The sequence below is a fragment of the Bufo bufo genome, chromosome 4 (assembly GCF_905171765.1).
Source record: "Bufo bufo chromosome 4, aBufBuf1.1, whole genome shotgun sequence".
NCBI classification, from domain to species: Eukaryota; Metazoa; Chordata; class Amphibia; order Anura; family Bufonidae; genus Bufo; species Bufo bufo.
In genome coordinates, this window is record NC_053392.1 from 298,818,781 (window position 1) to 298,841,333 (window position 22,553).

General features: G+C 47.1%; 1 long non-coding RNA gene across 1 annotated transcript in view; it reads left to right on the forward strand.

Annotated features, from left to right (window-relative positions):
• Window positions 1-1,188: 1,188 nt before the first annotated feature.
• The window catches only part of LOC120997629, a 99,062-nt gene continuing 77,697 nt past the window's right edge, over window positions 1,189-22,553 (forward strand). The window contains exons 1-3 of the long non-coding RNA XR_005778203.1: window positions 1,189-1,238; window positions 4,769-4,770; window positions 13,939-13,944. This is a non-coding gene — a long non-coding RNA (uncharacterized LOC120997629). The remainder of the gene's footprint in view (window positions 1,239-4,768; window positions 4,771-13,938; window positions 13,945-22,553) is intronic.

The window sequence follows — 22,553 nt, forward strand, 5'->3', positions numbered from 1 at the left end:
CTCTCTAGCAGCCAGAGATCCCGAACCAATTTCTTATGGTAGGAGGTTCCAGACCCATCAAGCAGAGAGTTGCAGCAGCAATGAAAAGTGTGACCACCAGGTCACTACCGAGGTCTGCCAGCAGGAGTCGCCAGAGCACCACCATTGCTGCACGTCTGGATTACAAGAGGCAGGAGAGGCCTTTGATCAGCTTCAGCAGCAGCAGTGAGGATGACGTCAGGTCCTTCCTCTGAGGATTTGCTCTACTGCACTTTTCATCGAACTAATGGGAGCCACGGCATGGACAACTCCTGATGGATGAGGACTTGTTGGCATTTTATTTGTTTTGGTTGCCCCGTTTGTCATCACCTAGATAGACATGTCTGTTATTACTCCCCCTACTTGGAAACTACCTCCAAGTAGAGCACGTCTGCGCCAAAATTCCTTTTTCTCCCCTTCTCAGGTTAATTGGGAGCCCCCCTTTGCTTAAAAGGGTTCTCATCACCTTTGCTGCTACTTCATATTACTATTCCATGTGGATTACAAATCACATTGTGCCTTTTGTGGATTACAAATAATGACATTACTATTTCCCGTGGATTACAAAGGGCTTTTCGTATTAGAGGTTCCAGGTTGGTGCATTCCATCCGGCAGCACTGAAGAAAAGGACTCTAATGTGATTTTATTGCACTATTTAATTGCATTATGTATTTAGATGGGTTTTTCAAGTTTTCAGCAACGTTTAATGTTTTGTGCCCATTGTGTGTATTCCTTTACAGGTACTGCAGTGTGATTGTATGCACTTTAATTGGATCTTTGCACTTAACCTTATTAGCCAGATAGTTAGCTCCTTACTCTGTCTAAACTGTTTAGAAGGATTAGCCCTCATGGAGATTTTGGAGAGCACCGCCTCCTCCTCCTAATTTAGTGTGTCCTAAGGCCTTGCATGCCGCCTTAAAGAAAATTTTGTAGCTACCTGTCAGTCATCAAGGTGACCGTGTGAAAAGCTATTTATAGACCTTGTTGCTTGGAAGAGAATACAGAATGAAGCCACCCTTCTATTTGCGGGTGTCTCATAGCATCGTGGAGGGATTACAATACATGACACCGCCAGGCTCCATACATGACTATGGCTACATCGTGGAGTATTTGAGCGCTTTTTCCAGACATTTTGGTTCACTGGTTATTACCGAGAGGGCAAACTGTGAATAGAAACCCTACTCATAAGGGCAGGAACCTAGTGGTAGCTGTTGCTATGTGTATGTCTGTAGTAACAAAAATAGTTTAGATTCTCATGCGTAAGTTGTAAAAACCAAAAGAACTTCTTCTGCGGGCGCTGCCAAGGATCACATCAATATGGGGTGTATGGTTCCAATAGCTTTTTTGTCTACGTGTTTCAGGGGTGGATACATATACATACATGGATACATAGTAATACATATATAACCATTAGCAACCGTTATATATGTATTAATGTCTTGAGCAAGGTGTTATCCACCCTGAAACGCGTAGACTATAAAGCTATTGGAACCATACACCCCATGTTGATGTGATCCTTGGCAGCGCCTGCAGAAGAGGTTCTTTTGGTTTTCACAACTTATGTCTGATTTCAATACCAGCACCCGCTCTTTAGGCGCAGGCAGGAACCCAGGTTGCATCCAAGCCCCCGAATGATGGTTGGGATATATACTAGCAGGAGCCTGTAAAGCTGTTGTGACTCCCTCACAACATGATCTGGTAAGCGAACTACAAACTTACAATATATACAATACTGTTTCCAGCAGGGGAGCACCCAGGAATTTTGTCTAGGGGGGGGTCCGAAAAGGCAAAAAAAATGTGGCATGTGTAGTGCGGGGGGGAAGGGGGGTGGTGGCTGTAGTGTGTTGCACTGATTCTTTTACTCGGCCATTTCTAAAAGCTCTGCAGGAATGGAACCATTTTTTAGCCCCGCCCATTATTAAAAGCCCCTCCTACATATAATAGGCCACGCCCAACAAACACTGCACAGCTAACATTCTATAGTTGAGGCCTGTCTACACATCATACGGAGAGGGGAGATTCTGTCCTGGCTGCACTGCCTGCTTATACAACAAGCTACAGCCAGGAAGCTCCTCCGCTCTCCTCCCTCCCCTGATCCTGCTCAAGGTCTGTGGTTCCCCCCACCATCTGCCACCCGCCCGTGGCCTGCTGCCCCCTTTGGCCGTCCTCACCCAGCTCTGAATCCTCCTTCTGCAAATGGCAGGGGGAGGAGCCGGAGCATCTCCTCTCCTACATAGCGCCACATACCTCTTACATCCAGTGATGTCACCTTTGTTGTAGACGTTCTCTTTCTTTATCTTCTCCATTTAGACCAGACCGCCATGATGATTTTTCAGCCATCTCCCGTCTCTGCAGAGATTAACAAACAGACATTAGTTTCCCACATTTCCATCATCTTCTAAACACCCTTTCCTGCCATCCCCAATACTATACTGCAGAGAAAGTCCCCCTGGAAATATTACTACCACACAGATAGTGGCCCCTTCAACAATTATTGGCACACATTGCTCTAAAAAATAACTGCACCCAGACACTAATAGTAAAAGATAATGTCCCCCAAAAATAATTGTGCTAAGCTGATACTGTGCCAGGGTGCCCCCTAGAGTAACAGTGCTCCCCAAAATCCCACCAATAGAAATAATTCTCTGCCAGAGCACACTTACTAGTAATAATGCCCCTATAGTGCCCTTACTAGTAATCATGTTCCTCATAGACCCCCAGTAGTAGTAAAGCTAATACCCCCTAGTAGTAATAATTCTCCCTATAATATGACAGTACATGAAATACCCCCGCTTAGTGCCCGCAGTTGAGCTAATGTCCCCATAATGTATGCCAGTATGAAATACCCCTAGATAGTGCCCCAGTAAATGCCCTCATAGTGCTCCTCTCGCCCTTTCCCATAGTGTCCCCGCATAATATGCCAGTAAAAAATGCCCCTTCTAAGTGCCACCATATGCCCCAATAGTGCTCCACGCACTCCCCCATAGTGCCCCCAAATAATGCCCCATAGTGCCAGTAAAAAATGCCCCCTTAGTGCCAACAGATGCCATAATGCCCCCCATAATGTGCCAATAAGAAAAAAGGCCCCTTTAGAGCCCCCACTTCCCCATAGTACCCCCAAATAATGCCCCCATAGTGCCCCCAAATAATGAACCTATAGTGCCGTTCTCTCCTATAGTGCCCCCCATAATGTGTCAATAAAAAAAAGCCCCTTTAGACCCCCCAGATGCTCCCATAGTGCTCCTCTCCCCCATGGTGCCCCCCCATAATATGCCAGTAAAAAATGCCCCTTCTAAGTGCCATCATATGCCCCAATAGTGCTCCACTCCCCCATAGTGCCCCCAAATAGTGCCGCATAGTGCCGCTCTCCCCTATAGTGCCAGTAAAAAATGCCCCCTTAGTGCCACCAGATGCCATAATACCCCCATAATGTGCCAATAAGAAAAAAGTCCCCTTTAGAACCCCCACTTCCCCAAATAATGCCCCTATAGTGCCACCAGATGCCCCATAGTGCCGTTTTCTCCTATAGTGCCTCCCATAATGTGTCAATAAAAAAAAAGCCCCTTTAGACCCCCCAGATGCCCCCATAGTGCTCCTCTCTCCCATGGCCCCCCCCCCCCATAATGTGCCAGTAAAAAATGCCCCCTTAGTGCCACCAGATGCCATAATGCCCCCCATAATGTGCCAATAAAAAAAAAGTCCCCTTTAGAACCCCCACTTCCCCCATAGTGCCCCCAAATAATGCCCCTATAGTGCCACCAGATGCCCCATAGTGCCGTTTTCTCCTATAGTGCCTCACATAATGTGTTAATAAAAAAAAGCCCCTTTAGAGCCCCCAGATGCCCCCCATAGTGCTCCTCTCCCCCATTGTGCCCCCCCATAATGTGCCAGTAAGAAATGCCCCCAGAGTGCCACCCCCAAAAAAAATTGGGCTGTAAAAATTTTTTGTCAAACACTATACCAACTACTGGTTGGTTTACTTTGAAAAATAATTTTTTATCTTTTCTTCATAAAGTTATACCTTTACTTCAATTTTATTTTAGATTCAATTCAGAAAATTACATTTTTCCATAAGTATAAAAAATGCACTAACTCTAAATACTGCCATATTTATGCCCAACAAACAGGGTGAAATTCACATGGATACATAAAATATGAAGATTTATGGCATTATATGTGGCATTGCAGTACTATGTAAATGGCTGTGGTCATTAAGCGCTATATACTTGTGTTATTAAGGGGTTAAATTTGATGCTGTATGAATCGTCATGGCAAGTGCCATAAACAACAACAACAACAAGCATCGACCAATAGAAACGCAGGATTTGATTTGAAATAGAAAAAAAAAAAGTCAGTTGGTGCCAGTCTGCGATTGCTCTTTATAGAGAAAGGACCGGCTCATTTCTTCGCTTTTGAAGAGATTTCTGGATTTTGTTTTCGACTGCGATCCGGATCTACATCAGCGCGTTGGGAGATTCATCTCTAACTGTGAGTCAAGAGAGGAATTACTGACTTGTGTCATCCCCACCAGTGACAGCTGCTCACTCTGTATTAGGCCTCTTTCACACTTGCGTTGTTGGGATCCGGCATGCACTTCCGTTGCCGGAGGTGCCCGCCGGATCCGGAAAAACGCAAGTGTACTGAAAGCATTTGAAGACGGAACCGTCTTCCAAATGCGTTCAGTGTTACTATGGCAGCCAGGACGCTATTAAAGTCCTGGTTGCCATAGTAGTAGTGGGGAGCGGGGGAGCAGTGTACTTACCGTCCGTGCGGCTCCCGGGGCGCTCCAGAATGACGTCAGAGCGCCCCATGTGCATGGATGACGTGATCCATGCGTTCACATGATCCATGCGCTTGGGGCGCCCTGACGTCACTCTGGAGCGCCCGGGGAGCCGCACGGACGGTAAGTATACTGCTCCCCCGCTCCCCACTACACTTTACCATGGCTGTCAGGACTTTAGCGTCCCGGCAGCCATGGTAACCACTCTGAAAAAGCTAAATGTCGGCTCCGGCAATGCGCCGAAACGACGTTTAGCTTAAGGCCGGATCCGGATCAATGCCTTCCAATGGGCATTAATTCCGGATCCGGCCTTGCGATAAGTGTTCCGGATTTTTGGCCGGAGAAAATACCGCAGCATGCTGCGCTTTTTGCTCCGGCCAAAAAAACGTTCCGTTCCGGAACTGAAGACATCCTGATGCATCCTGAACGGATTTCTCTCCATTCAGAATGCATGGGGATAATCCTGATCAGGATTCTTCCGGCATAGAGCCCCGACGACGGAACTCTATGCCGGAAGACAATAACGCAAGTGTGAAAGAGCCCTTAGTGGGAAGCTGAGATTGATCCCTGGTTTCACCAAAATAGCCAAAATATGGGAAAACCTGGGTAATTATGTCTGTATGATATTTTAAATGATGGATTTTTATTAACATTTTCTCTATTTCTTCTCTTCTGTTTAGACTCAACATGAGCTCCAGGTAAGCCATGCTTCTTACTATTCAGGGAGGGGCAGGACACGTACTGTACATATAATGCCAGGGCCCATACCTGACGGGGACATCTTATCACATAGACACCTGCAATTCACTTATACTGGACAAGAAACCTAGAAAGTGTGTGTCCTAGCTGAATAATCCCTATACATATCCCCTATTTACACTGATGGGCGCCATAGAAGACTTATTAGGAGAACGGCATTTACCGGCATTTTTGTCACATAAAGTCCACAATTTAGTAGAATATATTATGTATAGTTTAAGGTATTAAAGGGAACCTGTCACCTCCAACAAACATCCCAAGCCGGCAGCAGTACCTCAGAGTGGTGAGCAGCATGCTTGTAATGATCATTCTCTTCCTGCAGGCAGATGAAGCAAAAGCTGTAAAAACGTTCTTTAATCCCCTGCCGGCGCACTTCTCTAGTCAGGCTTGAAGTCACGGAGGCAGCGGCCTACTTGCTTGAAGTCACGGTTACCACGGCCCCCCTCCCTGCCCCTTCGCTATGATTGACAGCGCTTATGCACGACAGTTCGGCTGGCTTTGCCGAACTGCCAGCTGTCAGTCACAGTGAAGGGGCAGGGAAGGGGGCGTGGTTACCGTGACCTGAAGCAAGTAGGCCGCTGCCTCCGTGACTTCAAGCCTGACTAGAGAAGCGCGCCGGCAGGGGATTAAAGAACGTTTTTACAGCTTTTGCTTCATCTGCCTGCAGGAAGAAAATGATCATTACAAGCATGCTGCTGGCCACTCGAAGGTACTGCTGCCGGCTTAGGATGTTTGTTGGAGGGGACAGGTTCCCTTTAAGGTGTTCAGAGTCAGTTAGCGGTGGATTTAGCATGATATATATCTTCTTCTGAAGGTACCATATCCTCACATATTAATATTTCTTTCTCTAATGTAAGATTCCCAGAAGGAGGAGGAAGTAACATCAGGAAGAGGAAGAGAGAGCTCATCCATCTTTATGAGGCAGAGAGGTAAGTATAACAATGCATTACATGGTCTGCCATTCACTGACATGAAGCCTTTTACTAGGGTGGGTTTAGATGAAGAGGACAATCCCTTTAAAGGACATATGGACATCATAGAGGGGGTGCTTGGTGCTCCCTTCTGTGCTCCAGAACTGAGGCCGCTCTGTCCATATATTACATGGTTGGCCATTCATCGGAATCACCGGCATATAATGATGTGAGGGAAATGTATGGCCAGACAAGGTTTCCCTGCCAATAACATCTGGGGTTAGAAACTATATTCCTACAATGATCAGTTATTCACCATGTGAGCTTCTGTTTAGTAAGATTTCACAGTAATAACATTAAATTGGTGTTATTAGGGTTATATATTTGACAGTGATCACTAAGAAGAGAAGTCCAGTGGCAGTGATATGACTACCAGAGAAGCAGACCACGGCTATGAGAACTGCTTGTCCCATTTCTGACATAGATTCAGTGTATTTTCCAACAGCCACCAATAGGGGGAGCTCAGAGTGCATATAAAGTCTTATGTACTGAGCCCCCCCTAGTGGTGGCTTCAGGCAGCCACTTTCATAATACACTGTGTAAAGAGAAGTAGGAGATTTATCAATGTATTGAGGTCAGTTTGGTGTAAATATATTGAGAAATATGGTGTTCAGAATAGGCACCATGGGGGTCATTTATCAAACTGGTGTAAAGTAGAACTGACTTAGTTGCCCACAGAGTCCACCTTTTATTTTGGACAGTTCCTTTGGAAAATGAAAGGAGGAATGAGATTGGTTGCTATGGGCAACTAAACCGGTTCTACTTTACACCAGTTTGATAAATGACCCCCATATTTATAAAGTAAAGTCGTTTATTACAATCTTTTAATAAAAATTGTTGAGCTTTGTATTTTATATTTCTTTGGAGTGTTTGATGCACGAGATCTTGGAATTTGGGTGGGGTCCATATTAAGTGTTCTGAATGCCCCTGTCCAGTAGTGAAAACCCCTTTCAACTATCAGGGGTGAAGCAAATATTAAACTTTTTGTATAACATTTTAATGGGCTGTTCTAGAATGTATTTAATTATAAAATATAAAACCATACTGTATTGTAATAAATCTGAGCAGAGGCGGCTCTTCCATTAGGCCACTTAGGCAGCCGCCTAAGGCCTCGCGCTGGTGGGGGCCTCGCTCTGGCTCCCACCAGCTCCTGACACCGCCGCAATTTAATTGTCTGCTCCTCCGGACCGGACGGACCCGTCACCTAAGACACACACACACACACTAGTAGTAACTAAGTTAAGACGAGCCGCCGCGGCCAGGCTGCTCGAGCCCCTCTGCTCTCTGCCTCTTTAAGAGAGCAGAGGCTGCTGGCCGGCTCAGAGCGTGCCGCCGCACAGGCACGTCTCTATGCAACAGCAGACACGCCCCCTTCCGTCAGAGCGCTGCGCAGGCAGGGAGAGAAGAAGCGCCATCTCACCTCACCGCCACCGGCTGTGTGCCTGTGTCTGTTGTCCGGTGACCCGACGCCGACCCAACTGTTCTGGCTGCCGCCAGCGCCGCCCTGAAGACAGTGTCAGTGGTGGTGGACTCACTGTACTGTCTGTCACTGTGGATTGTGGAAGAATTAGAATCCTCCAAGGACCAAGGTGGTCAGGTGTGTGTCCCACTCCCTGTCCTGCTGGCCGCTGTACCCCTCCTCCGAGTCACCCCTCCCTGGCTGTCGCCTGATCTGATATTAAGAGCAGCACAATTACCCGTGCAATTGGGGGGGGGGGGGGGTAGGATGTGTAAGGCTACTTTCACACCTGCTTTCAGGTGTCCGCTCGTGAGCTCCGTTTGAAGGGGCTCACAAGCGGCCCCGAACGCAGCCGTCCGGCCCTAATGCATTCTGAGTGGAGGCGGTTCCGCTGAGAATGCATCAGTCTGGCAGCGTTCAGCCTCCGCTCCGCTCAGTGAGCGGACACCTGAACGCTGCAAGCAGCGTTCGGGTGTCCGCCTGGCCGTGCGGAGGCGAGCGGATCCGTCCAGACTTACAATGGAAGTCAATGGGGACGGATCCGCTTGAAGATGACACAATATGGCTCAATCTTCAAACGGATCCGTCCCCCATTGACTTTCAATGTAAAGTCTGGACGGATCCGCTCAGGCTACTTTCACACTTAGAAATTTTTCTAAGTTATAATGCAGATGGATCCGTTCTGAACGGATCCAAATGTCTGCATTATAGGAGCGGATCCGTCTGATGAAACATCAGACGGATCCGCTCTGAACGCTAGTGTCAGTGGCGTACCGCCCATAGAGGCAGACCACGCCACTGCTATGGGGCCCGCGGCACTGGGGGGCCCGTAGCGCAGAGAAGGCCCCGCCCACACTATTTGGCCCCGCCCACACATGACCTGCTGCAGCCGGCTAATTGCTTTTCTCCCCAGGGCCCAGCCCCAACATCAACTCATCTTCCGCAATGGCCTCGCCGCACCCCCCCCCCCCACCTGACCTCCTCCTGACCTCCTCCTGACCGTCTGCCGGAATCAGGATCAAACACCAGCCTGCATGTGGCGCTCGTGCCGCTGGCCAATCAGCACAAGGCAACTCTGTTGAGGCAGCTGCTGATTGGCCAGTGGCGCAAGGGGACGGGCGGGAGAATCGGCTCGAACTTCGCCGTCGGGCCGGCCCTTCACCAGAGACGAGTCAGTGCCTGCCCTGAGCTGAGGAGAGAGAGGGAGTCCGGAGGAAGATTCTGAACTCTGAAGCAGTGAGTAGTACTGTGAGTGAGCACTGAGCAGTGCACCGGTTGTGTCCCTGGCTGGCCTGAACTTGAGCACAATGTACACAGAGATATTTACCACTACTGACTCATGGAACCCCAGAAATAGTGCCCCGGCCCCCAACCATCATGGCTGATGTCCCATGTGACAGGTCCCAAAAATCTAGCAGATGTCCCGATTAAAGGGAATCTGTCACTAGCAATTTACCCTTTTTTTTTTTTTCATGAATCCATGTTTAACAGAGTACCTTTTTTCCATCTGTCTTGTTCTTTTGATTGTGAGTCTTGTCATTTCTTCAAAAAATCGATTCTTATGATATGTAAATGATGCTGTAAGGAGCCCAGAGGGGCGTTCTTCTTTCTCCACGGTGCCCAGGAACGCCCCTCTGAAGTGCCGTGCCCGGCTAAATTTGAAAACTAATAACGCCTCCAAGACGTTTTGCGCGGGATTTGGGATGCCGGCGAAAGGAGGATCGGGGTGTTTGCAGCAGAGAGCGGCGCTGAGGAGGGGGGGTGTTGAGCACTTAGCCGCGCCTCTGGGAGGCGATTTAGATTAACTTGTCTTGGAGGCGTTATTAGTTTTCAAATTTAGCCGGGCACGGCACTTCAGAAGGGCGTTCCTGGGCACCGTGGAGAAAGAATAACGCCCCTCTGGGCTCCTTACAGCGTCATTTACATATCATAAAAATCGATTTTTTGAAGAAATGACAAGACTCACAATCAAAAGAACAAGACAGATGGAAAAAAGGTACTCTGTTAAACATGGATTCATGAAAAAAAAAATTGGGTAAATTGCTAGTGACAGATTCCCTTTAACAGGGCACCCCAAATAAGGAGACCTGCAGGCTGCAGCAGATATCCCATGTGACAGGTCACCCCCAGGAAACCCCTAGGCTCCATTCACACGTCCGCAATGTGTTTTGCGGATACACGGAGCCACGGATCCGCAAAACACGGAAAACGACAATGTGCGTTCCGCATTTTGCGGACCGTACATTGCCGGCACTAATAGAATATGCCTGTTCTTGTCCGCAATTGCGGACAAGAATAGGACATGTTCTATTTTTTTGCGGAAACGGAAGCACGGATGCGGAAGTGCGGATCCGCAAATATGGATGCGGACAGCACATTCCGGCCCCATTGAAAATGAATAGGTCTGCACCCGTTCCGCAAAATTGCGGAACGGATGCGGATCCATTTTGCGGACGTGTGAATGGACCCTAACAGTTTCTGTAGGTCATGTATAAATTTATTTAATGGGGGTGTGGCACGGGAGGAGCCAGGTCAGGAAGTGGGAGGGGCCATGGTGGGTAGTGGGCGGGGTTAAGGGGCCCAATTCAGATTTTTGCTATGGGGCCCAGTGATTTCTATGTACGCCTCTGGCTAGTGTGAAAGTAGCCTAAGATGTGCTGCCAGCCTCATGGAGGGGGACATGTAGCCTTAGGCTACTTTAACACTAGCGTTCAGAGCGGATCCGTCTGATGTTTCATCAGACGGATCCGCTCCTATAATGCAGACGTTTGCATCCGTTTCAGAACGGATCCGTCTGCATTATAACTTAGAAAAATTTCTAAGTGTGAAAGTAGCCTGAGCGGATCCGTTCAGACTGTACATTGAAAGTCAATGGGGGACGGATCCGTTTGAAGATTGAGCCATATTGTGTCATCTTCAAGCGGATCCGTCCCCATTGACTTCCATTATAAGTCTAGACGGATCCGCTCGCCTCCGCACGGCCAGGCGGACACCCGAACGCTGCAAGCAGCGTTCAGGTGTCCGCTCACTGAGCGGAGCGGAGGCAGAACGCTGCCAGACTGATGCCCCTTCAAACGGAACTCACAAGCGGAACCCCGAACGCTAGTGTGAAAGTAGCCTAATAGACAGACTAAGGATACTATACCAAGTGTTTTTGTTTGTAGTTAATCTTTATTAGCGCTTGCATATCTTGTGTTCGTGGGGGCCTCATGTTCGAGTTTCGCCTAAGGCCTCACAAAGTCTAGAGCCGCCTCTGAATCTGAGTTTATAATACTGCACACATGCCTCTATTATACCACTGCGGTTCTGTAGACTCCTGTCTCTGTGCAGTCTAATGGTACAGCACATGTATCAGTCCAGTGAAGCTCAAAAATGGAAGAGATGAACACAATTAAATATGGCATCTGTCAGGTGACTTCCAAGCGCCATGGGACCTCTAACATACAGTTAAAGGGGTTTTCTTAGAATCAACACTTCTCACCTATCCACCACTGGACTGGACTATCCCCATCAGTCCCATACACTTAAAAGGGTTAACTCGTTTTGGACATTGGGAGCATATCGCTAGGATACAACCCCAATCTTTGATAGGTGCGGGTCCAATAGAGCCTGCAAAGTGACAGAGGGTACACCGCGCATGCATACCTGTCCTTGATTCTCTATTTTCAGAAGTCCCATTGAAATGAATGGGCAATATACTGCCCAAACGCTGTCATAACACCATTCATTTCTATGAGGCTTATAGAAATAGCCGAGCCAGCGCTCAGTTATTTTAGGTACTCCCATATAAATTAATGGAGGGTGGCTGTGCATGTGCGGTGCACCCTCCTTTATTTTGTGGGTTCAGTTCTAAGGATAGGTGCGGGTTTCATTTCTGGGACCTGCTCCTATGACACATTGGGGGCATATCCTAGCGATATGCCCCCAATCTCTAAGATACAACCCGTGGGGCAGACAATTGCATGATTTTCCTAGTTTATGACGTAAAGTCATGATTTTATGAAAGACACGGAGGCGAGTATTGCTTTAACCCTTCCTTTACTGTACCACACAGCAGCAAAGAAAAAAGGAACATAACTACCAAAATGAGGTAGTAGCCCCTCCCCATAGTCCTAGTATAAAGGGACCTCCCCCAACCAGATCTTCCTCTTTCTTTGTCGACTTGACACCCTCATCAACGGAACCGGAACAGCTGTCAACTGGAGGAGGAACCAACTTCAATGGATGACGAACCAACTTGGAAAACCCAACTGATCCGGCAAGATAAACAACTGGCCGACTGACAACACCAACTGCAACGAGCTTCGTGAGTAGGATGGAAAACAACCTCTTCTTAGTGGTTAATGGACTCAGCCTACCCAAAAGGGTAATATTAGGGTGAGCTCTGATGCTTGGTGACGGACGTTGGCCAGGACTCGAGGAATCAGAAAGAACGGCAGGAAGGCATACATCAGGGCACCAAACCACTGCTGAAGAAAAGCGTCCACCGCCTCCGTGGCTGGGCCCGGCCTCCAACTGAAATATCTGGGAAGCTGAGCGTTCCAGTTGGATGCAAAAAGGTCGATGGAGAACGGCCCCCAATGTGATGAGATGGTGGAGAACACCGTCACGTCTAACCTCCAATCGCTAGCATCGGAAATGTAACGTGAGCTCCAGTCAGCGAGGGTGTTGTGGAGTCCCGGAAGGTACTCCGCCACCACAGAGACGTTGTCGGCCAGACAATAATCCCAGAACTCTTTCGCCAAGTGGGTCAGCATGGTGGAGTGGGTGCCCCCCATGAAATTGATGTAGTGGGCCGCCGAGACATTGTCCATTCGGAGACGGATGCATGCTCTGCGAATCACGAAGGAACCTGCCAGGAGCTCCAGGGCATTGATGCGTAGGTGCGACTCGTCCGTCGACCATGGGCCTCCAGTTGATACTCCCTCGCAGTGGGTCCCCCAGCCATGAAGACTGGAATCCGACTCCACAATCAAATCCGGTTGGGGACCGACGAACGCCCTGCCGTTCCATGCGGAGAGGTTGCCGATTCACCATGTTAGCTCGTCTCAGGTCTCCGGATCCAGCGAGATTAGATCCGCATACGACGCTTCCGCCTGCAGGTGGGCGATCTTGAGACGCTGGAGGGCGCGATAATGCAGAGGTGCCGGGAAGATCGCCTGAATAGATGAAGATAAAAGACCTATCACTCGAGCTAGATGACGGAGAGATACTTGGGGCAGTGCCAGAGTGTGGCGCAACTCCTTGCGAATCGCCCGTACCTTCGCTAAAGGGAGACTGAGCGTCATTGATGATGAATCTACCATGAAGCCTAGAAATTCCATGGTTCTGGACAAGGTTAGGCATGACTTCTCGTGGTTGATGATGAAACCTAAGTCGGACAGGAGGGTCATAGACATATGCAGATGGACCAGGAGGGTGGAACAATCCCTGGTCATGATCAGAATGCCGTCCAGGTAAATTATGAGTCTCACCCCTCGGCTGCGGAGCCACGCCACCACTGGGCGCATGAGCTTGGTAAAGCACCAGGGGGCGGAGGACAGGCCGAATTGAAGGCACATGAAGCGCCAAATGCTCCTCTTCCAGTGAAACTGGAGCAGATCCCTGGATGAGGATGCGATCGGGACCGTTAGGTACGCATCTTTGAGTTCCAACTTCACCATCCAATCATCTGGCAGAAGCATGTCCCTGAGAAGGTGGATGCCCTCCATTTTGAAATGGCGGTACCTAATGAAAGCATTTAGAGCCTTGAGGTTGATGACAGGTCGCTGTTGACCCCCTTTCTTTTCAACTAGAAATATGTTGCTGATTACACCTCCGTGAGCATGAGGAGCCCGCTCCACGGCTCCCTTTTGGTATAAAGCCTCCAATTCCGCGTCTATGAGGGGTCGCGCCGATTGGGACCAGATCATGGGGTGCGGAGGGGGAACGACTAAAGGAACATCCACGAGGTCTATGTGAATGCCCCGAACCGTGGCTAAAACCCAGGGGTCGGTGGTGATGGTGGCCCTGACATGAGAAAAAAGCTGGAGTCTGCCCCCTAGACAACTGGCTGAGGAAAGGGGATGAGGTTGAAAACTCACCAAAGGGACGCCTGAGATTTGGGGTTCCTCTGTAGACTCTCGCTCTTCCTGGAACACCACGGGATGGGAAGAAGGATGGCTGGTGCCTTGGATCCTGACCTGAAGTCCGGTAGGAGGAGGAGCCTCGACCCGAACCCCGGGTCTGAAAGGATGACCGGCTGGACAGACGGCTCCTTGCACTGCCTGCCCTGGAGGAAACCCTACCGTGGAAGACCCTGCGCATGGACGCTTGCGCTTTATCTAGGGCGGTGAAGGTTCCTACAAATTTCCCGAGGTCTTTTATAAATGGGTCTCCAAAGAGAAACCCCTGGGCCTTCTTTCCCGATTCAGTCAGGGCCATATTGGCTAGTTTTGGCTCTATTTTAATCAAAATGGCCTTGCGCCGCTCAATGGCAAGCGATGTGTTTGCATTTCCTGCCATGCAAATGGCTCTTTGGACCCAGCCTCGGAATTCCTCCGGGTCTATCTGTCATCCTTCTGTCTTGGCAGACTCTGCCAGATCGAAGATTTTTGCTAGTGGCCCCAATATATCCAGCAATTTGTCTTGACAGGCTCGTAGGGCCGAATCCAGACCTCTACGGGGACTAAAACCCGATTTAAATAAAAACTGGACCATCTTAGGGTCCACCACAGGCCTCTCACAGACCTTATTCGGTATACCCGGTCGTGGGCACTCGGCACTTAGCGTATTCCATGTCTCTTTGCTAAGATGCTTACGGACCATGGGCTCTAGATAACTGGCCACATTGGTAGCCGGAAGCCATTCCGCGGACCTAGGGTAATGGAGGGAGTCTGGATCAAACAAAGGCTGACCCGCTGGGTCCATATGGGGTACGGGTGAAGTCAAAGTCGTTGCCGACTTGGAAGTACTAGGCCATAGCGACCGAGGGACATCAGAACCTGACGTAACCAGGTCAGCTGCCAAATCCATACCCTCCTCCTCAGACTCTACACATGAGTCAGAATCAGCCTCGGGCTGCGACCGAGACGATTTCCAATTCCGTGCACGTTCTGCCTGGCGCGGAACGGCTCGTTTGCATGACCTAGGCGCGCCATCATGGGATGGGACAATGCCATCAATGCTGTTAATTCTGGAGGCATCTGGGACCGGCAACGGAGGTGGATTGGAGTCCTGTCTAGTGGACGGGTTGGCAATAAGCACTTGGGATATGGAATGTGTCAGCACCGAGGACATGGAGCCCATGGCAGTCATGATAGCATTGGAGATTGACTGCTGAAGGGCCAGATCCTGTGCCTCAGAAGAGAAAGGTAATATTCCCACAGATGCAGGCATGAGCATCTTGAGCAGGATATTCCTGCATCACTAGAGCCGGTGTAAAGGGCCTATGGGGGGGCGCAGAGGACATGATGGGGTGTACCGAACAGGGGTTAGTCACCCCAAACTAAGAAAGGACCGGGAGCTGAGGAGATACAACTGTGCAGTGCAGGGGCCGCTCGCTGAATACACTCTCAGTGGTGCGGCCGATGCGGTGAAAAGATGGCGTCCGAAATCTCGTGAAATTTCGGATGCCCGGTTTGAAGAGATGGTGGGAAAAGGACGGCAGCGCTGAACTAAGATGGCGTCCAAGATCCCGCGAAAAGCCGCGAGAGAGGCAGGGTGAGTGAGCACGAACACCTGTAAGAAAAAACCCCGGCAGGCGGCGGTGGGAGGCACAGACCGAAAGGACGTCAGGCAGAATACCCCCCGCGGTATAGCAGGGGACAGCCCAGAAAGCAGAAAAAAATAAAATAATATATATATATATATATAATGATAAAATACAGGAAAAACAGTAAATACTTCCTAAGCATAAGTAGGGAAACAGACAGTTAAGATGGCAGAGAATAAGCACTCCCACAAAATTAAGCAATTAGCTTGACAAAAGAAACCACAAGAGCCTGCAGAACAGGCATGAGAGTAATATTTAGCTGAGGTGGCAGCAGCAAAGAAAGAGGAAGATCTGGTTGGGGGAGGTCCCTTTATACTGGGACTATGGGGAGGGGCTATTACCTCATTTTGGTACTTATGTTCCTTTTTTCTTTGCTGCTGTGTGGTACAGTAAAGGAAGGGTTAAAGCAATAGGAGCCTCCGTGTCTTGAGATAAAATCACCTCTTATTGTGATCAATGAAGGTTCCTGCAGTGGGACCCACAGCAATCAGACACTTATCACCTATTCTGTCAATTATGGGGAAACCTCTTTACCAATTATATATATATATATATATATATATATATATTAACAAAATTTCATAATTCCTGTTCATCTATCTGTATTATACAGCCATGTCATTATTCCGTGTTGGTTTCTGAATTTCAAGGATCACAAGATGCATGGGCAGTGGTGTAACGATTGCAGTCGCAGGGGGTGTGACTGAGACTGGTACAGAGGGGAGTGGGGTTCACTGGTGTCCAGCACCTTTTTCAACTGAATCTGCATCCTGTTCACACATACCCTGTTGAAAAGTATGTCAAAGTTACAGCCTTCTTTAGCTCTGTGGACTATTAGAGGTTGGGAGCACTCCAATAACGTTGGTTTCATGGCCAGGGGGTGCAATGCAGTGAAGTCGTTGTGTTACCTGTGCTGGGACATACATTTTAAAGGGGAGGCAATAAAGGCAGACAACTGTCTCCATCCATATGTCCGTTCTGCAGTCCCGCAAAAAAGATAGAACATGTCCCATTCTTGACCATTTTGTGGGCAAGAGTAGACATTGTTACAATGGGCATGCAAAAAACAAAAACAAAATGGGTGCAACAATGATGTCATCTGAAGTTTTTGCAGATCGATGTTTTGCGAAAATCAAAATGCATATGGTCATATGAATGCACCCTAAAGGATTTTCCAGGACTGAGATATCCTCAGGATAGGAGATAAATGTTGGATCTATGGGAGTCAGAGGACATTATTTTAGTGTGGGCTTTTTGGATACTATTACCATTTTGGAGAACACTATAGCTGTGAGCAGCACAAAAGGGGAGTATGTTCACTCTCTAGGACATTATTACAACCTTAGAAACTACCATTGAGAGACACCAAATCCAAAACTTGCCCTGGGCCCATAGGCATCTAGTTACACCCCTGGGTATAAGGATTATAGGGGTATTCTATAAATTAAAAAAAACAAACATTTTTAAGGTGCTAAGTATCCTGTTTAAATAAGTAGATCCCCCACCGCTAATGTATAAGCATTACCAGGTCTCTGCTTCCTGGTGACAATGGCATATGACCACCGCAGCCAATCACCAGCTGTGGTATAGACCTGCCTTTAAGTGACAAATGGAATAAAAAACAGAAGCCCACATATACAGCTTCCATGGGTGCAGTAAATAATGCAGTATAGAGATTGTCTACATTTTCTAAGAATTGTAGGTTAGCAATATATTATTAAGAATATATACAGTACAGACCAAAAGTTTGGACACACCTTCTCATTCAAAGGCATCAAAAACTATAAATTAACACATGTTGAATTATATACATAACAAACAAGTGTGAAACAACTGAAAATATGTCATATTCTAGGTTCTTCAAAGTAGCCACCTTTTGCTTTGATTACTGCTTTGCACACTTTTGGCATTCTCTTGATGAGCTTCAAGAGGTAGTCCCCCGAAATGGTCTTCCAACAGTCTTGAAGGAGTTCCCAGAGATGCTTAGCACTTGTTGGCCTTTTTGCCTTCACTCTGCGGTCCAGCTCACCCCAAACCATCTCGATTGGGTTCAGGTCCGGTGACTGTGGAGGCCAGGTCATCTGGCGCAGCACCCCATCACTCTCCTTCATGGTCAAATAGCCCTTACTTTCAAAGTTTTCCCAATTTTTCGGCTGACTGACTGACCTTCATTTCTTAAAGTAATGATGGCCACTCGTTTTTCTTTACTTAGCTGCATTTTTCTTGCCATAATACAAATTCTAACAGTCTATTCAGTAGGACTATCAGCTGTGTATCCACCTGACTTCTCCTCAACGCAACTGATGGTCCCAACCCCATTTATAAGGCAAGAAATCCCACTTATTAAACCTGACAGGGCACACCTGTGAAGTGAAAACCATTTCAGGGTACTACCTCTTGAAGCTCATCAAGAGAATGCCAAGAGTGCGCAAAGCAGTAATCAAAGCAAAAGGTGGCAACTTTGAAGAACCTAGAATATGACATATTTTTTGTTGTTTCACACTTGTTTGTTATGTATATAATTCCACATGTGTTAATTCATAGTTTTGATGCCTTTAGTGTGAATCTACAATTTTCATAGTCATGAAAATAAAGAAAACTCTTTGAATGAGAAGGTGTGTCCAAACTTTTGGTCTGTACTGTAGATTAGAATTTTATAAGAATACTGTCTTATAGGTACAGATTTCTGTCATCTGTTTCTCAAAGTTGACCAAGGCTGATTTGATTTAAAGCTTTGAAAATTGCCAGAAACCCTCATAAAAATTCAGAATTGTTGTTTTTTTGTAACACTTGTCTGTAGTGGTTTAATATCGGACTAGTAATACTGTAATATCCCAAACTTCTCCTATAGTTCACTATCTGCCACTCAAGAAGAGACTGCAAAGAAAAGGAAGGATGACCCGACCCAGCAGCCAAAGGACATGGCTGCTTTCTTCAGTCTCCTTGGTAAGGCTCATTGTTCAAACCATTGCTTCTAGTGTTAAATAGGGTGTACAGTAACATAATCACATGGAGCCGAACGCCACCATTATGTACACAATCACATGGATCTACACTCACATATTATGTAGATAAGCACATTGATCCACAGTACTATATTATGTACATAACCACATGGAGCCGCCCTCCTCTATCATGTACATAATCATGTGGAGCCGTCCTCCTCTATCATGTACATAATCACATGGAGCCATCCTCCTCTATCATGTACATAATCACATGGAGCCATCCTCCTCTATCATGTACATAATCATATGGAGCCGTCCTCCTTTATAATGTACATAATGACATGGAGCCGTCCTCCTCTATGATGTACATAACCACATGGAGCCGTCCTCCTCTATCATGTACATAATCACATGGAGCCGTCCTCCTCCATTATGTATATAATGACATAGAGCCATCCTCCTCTATCATGTACATAATCATATGGCGCTTCCTCCTTTATAATGTACATAATCATATGGAGCCGTCCTCCTCTATCATGTACATAATCACATGGAGCTGTCCTCCTCCATCATGTACATAATCATATGGCGCCGTACTCCTTTATAATGTACATAATGACATGGAGCCGTCCTCCTCTATCATGTACATAATCACATGGAGCTGTCCTCCTCCATCATGTACATAATCACATGGAGCTGTCCTTCTCCATCATGTACATAATCACATGGAGCCGTCCTCCTCCATTATGTACATAATGACATGGAGCCGTCCTCCTCTATCATGTACATAATCATATGGAGCCGTCCTCCTCCATCATGTACATAATCATATGGAGCTATCCGCCACCATCATGTACATAATCATGTGGACCCGTCCTCCTCTATCATGTACATAATCACACGGAGCTATCCTCCTCTATCATGTACATAATGATTTGGAGCCGTCCTCCTCTATCATGTACATAATCATGTGGAGCTGTCCTCCTCAATCATGTAAATAATCATGTGGAGCCGTCCTCCTCTATAATGTAAATAATCATGTGGAGCTGTCCTCCTCTATCATGTAAATAATCATGTGGAGCTGTCCTCCTCAATCATGTACATAATCATATGGAGCCATCTTCCATCATGTACAAAATCATGTGGAGCTGTCCTCCTCAATCATGTACATAATCACAAATGGGCCATGCTCTTCCATCAAGTAGATCATCAAACTGAGCTATATTCCTCAATTACACACATAATATTTAATCTAAAGTAACACTATATAAAATCAGTTCTCTGCAGTCTTCGGCTCTGGAACAAGCACTTTAAAGGGTTTCTATCACTTCGTTTCACATATTTAGCTGTCAGACACTAGCGATCCGCTAGTGTCTGCTCTACCAAACCATCCTAATATAATTGCTTTTGGGGCAGCCGTTTTGCTAAAAAAAGAACTTTTATTAATATGCTAATGGGCCTCTAGGTGCTATGGGGGCGTCATTAGCACCCAGAGGCTCGGTCTACCTTCACAAACTGCCGCCGCCCAGCGCATCCCTCCAGCCCGCCCATCTCCTCCGGAATGCGATGCTCCCTGTGAGCGCCTGTATTCGGCGCATGCGCAGTGAATGTCTGACCGCTTCCCTGCTCAGACATCTCCACTGCGCCTGCGCGATGACGTCATAGTGCTCCGAGGAACAGGCGCAGTGGAGATGTCTGAGCAGGGAAGCGGTCAGACATTCACTGCGCATGCGCCGAATACAGGCGCTCACAGGGAGCATCGCATTCCGGAGGAGATGGGCGGGCTGGAGGGACGCGCTGGGCGGCGGCAGTTTGTGAAGGTAGACCGAGCCTCTGGGTGCTAATGACGCCCCCATAGCACCTAGAGGCTCATTAGCATATTAATAAAAGTTCTTTTTTTAGCAAAACGGCTGCCCCAAAAGCAATTATATTAGGATGGTTTGGTAGAGCAGACACTAGCGGATCGCTAGTGTCTGACAGCTAAATATGTGAAACGAAGTGATAGAAACCATTTAAATGACAGGGAATAGAGCTCCGCTCAATGTGTAGTGGCCGTGCCGGGTTACTGCAGCTCATCTCCCGTTCACTTCAATGGGAGCTTAGCCTCATAACCTAGCATGGAGATAACACTTTAAACAGAGCTTTGCTTCCTGCTCCATTCAAACTGCTATATCCTGGATCCTGGAAAAAAACTTTAATTTCTTAAAATTTTACTGTATTTCCCTTCTGTAGATTGTAAATCTGTTGACTGAATTGATAACATTGAAATACTGATATTTCTACTGTCTTCCTAGAGGATGAAAACATCAGGCTGTTTCTGGCTAGGGACAGCTGCAGGAGGATTTCAGACAAGGTAATATACTGTAATATTGAGGAATAGAAAATAAACTCTTCCAGATTATAGAAGGGGTTTATGCTAATGTGATCGGCATAAGACATGCTGCAATCTATAACTTACAGTGTTGATACATTGTTGTCTTCGTGGTTAGAGGGAGATATTGACCACATAAATAATAAGATATTAGTTGTTTATAAGGATCTACAACCTATCTCTAACTGTCCTTCTCATCGCACTAGTACCTCCTGGCAATGGTCTTCATCTACTTCAGGAGAGGAAGACTACATCCTGACAAATATAGAAAGAACTTCTTTCCAGCTCTGTGAGTTTCCTTTATTATAACTGATATTTGTATATATGCAGCTGAAAAAATATTAAAATGAACACTAAAATACATGCACGTGCAGATCATACCATATTAATGAATTTATACCTTATAATTTATTTCTGCCAGGTTCTTAGCCAACCAATTTGAGGAGGAAGAAGGCCGATTTCGACGAGAGATCTACCCCTGGGCCTTAGGACGATCTTGGTACCTGATGAAGGAGAGGAAACGTCTGTTCCATCGACGCAACCTGCTGTTCCTCCGGATGGGATTCAAGGCTTGGGTGGACAAGGAATCCTGTGATCTGGTTAGTAAAAATAAAATACTCTGGTATTCGATGAAGAGAGTCTGTAGATAATATTAATTTACTACTCTTTAATTGCAGATCATGGCACAAGACCCTCTGCACTGGGCATGGACAAGAGAGAGGCAGATCCATCATGGTGCGGCTGTTCGCTCATTCAGGAGAAATGATGAGGAGTTCACCATCTATGGCCCATGGAGCATCCCTCCATCCTGCCCCATCTGTGAGACCATCCTTCTCCATCCATGTGCGAAAGAGGCTGAAAACATCATGTGCCAGGCAGACACACAGGAGGAACCTGGAACCTCACAGTCATAGTCATCTCTGGTAAGAAAAAGGCTGGTGTGGAACACGAGATTTAAATGGAGTCTGTCACCTACAGTATATTTAACATATATAATTAATGTTAAATTACTGGTATGCACTAAACATCATTAAAACCATACTTGAAGACCTTAGCAGTGCGGCATTTGCCCTGTACACACTGTGAGGCTGATGTATGTACTGTAATGCACAAGTGCAGGCAGACTTATAGTCTGCACACAGACAAAATGTGGATACAGCGGCTCAATGACATCATAGGCAGTGGAGAGGGGGATCAGTGACATCGATGGCACAGGAGATGGAACTGGGAGTGCAAGGAGAGGAACTGGGACCAAGAAAAGTGGCTGATTTGGGCTCTTTGAAAGATTTAAAATGGCTTGCTGGGCACTTGGTTTCCTCGTTTTACATGTAGTATCACATCTATCACTTCTCTCTTTGGGTTTGGTAATATTCATGTTCTGGTGCTTAGAATAAATATTTTCATCCACTTTATTTATTTCTCTATTTATTACCAAGCTGTACTGCTGCCAAGATGGAAGACAACAACTTCAAGACCATCGAAGAAGAGATCTCC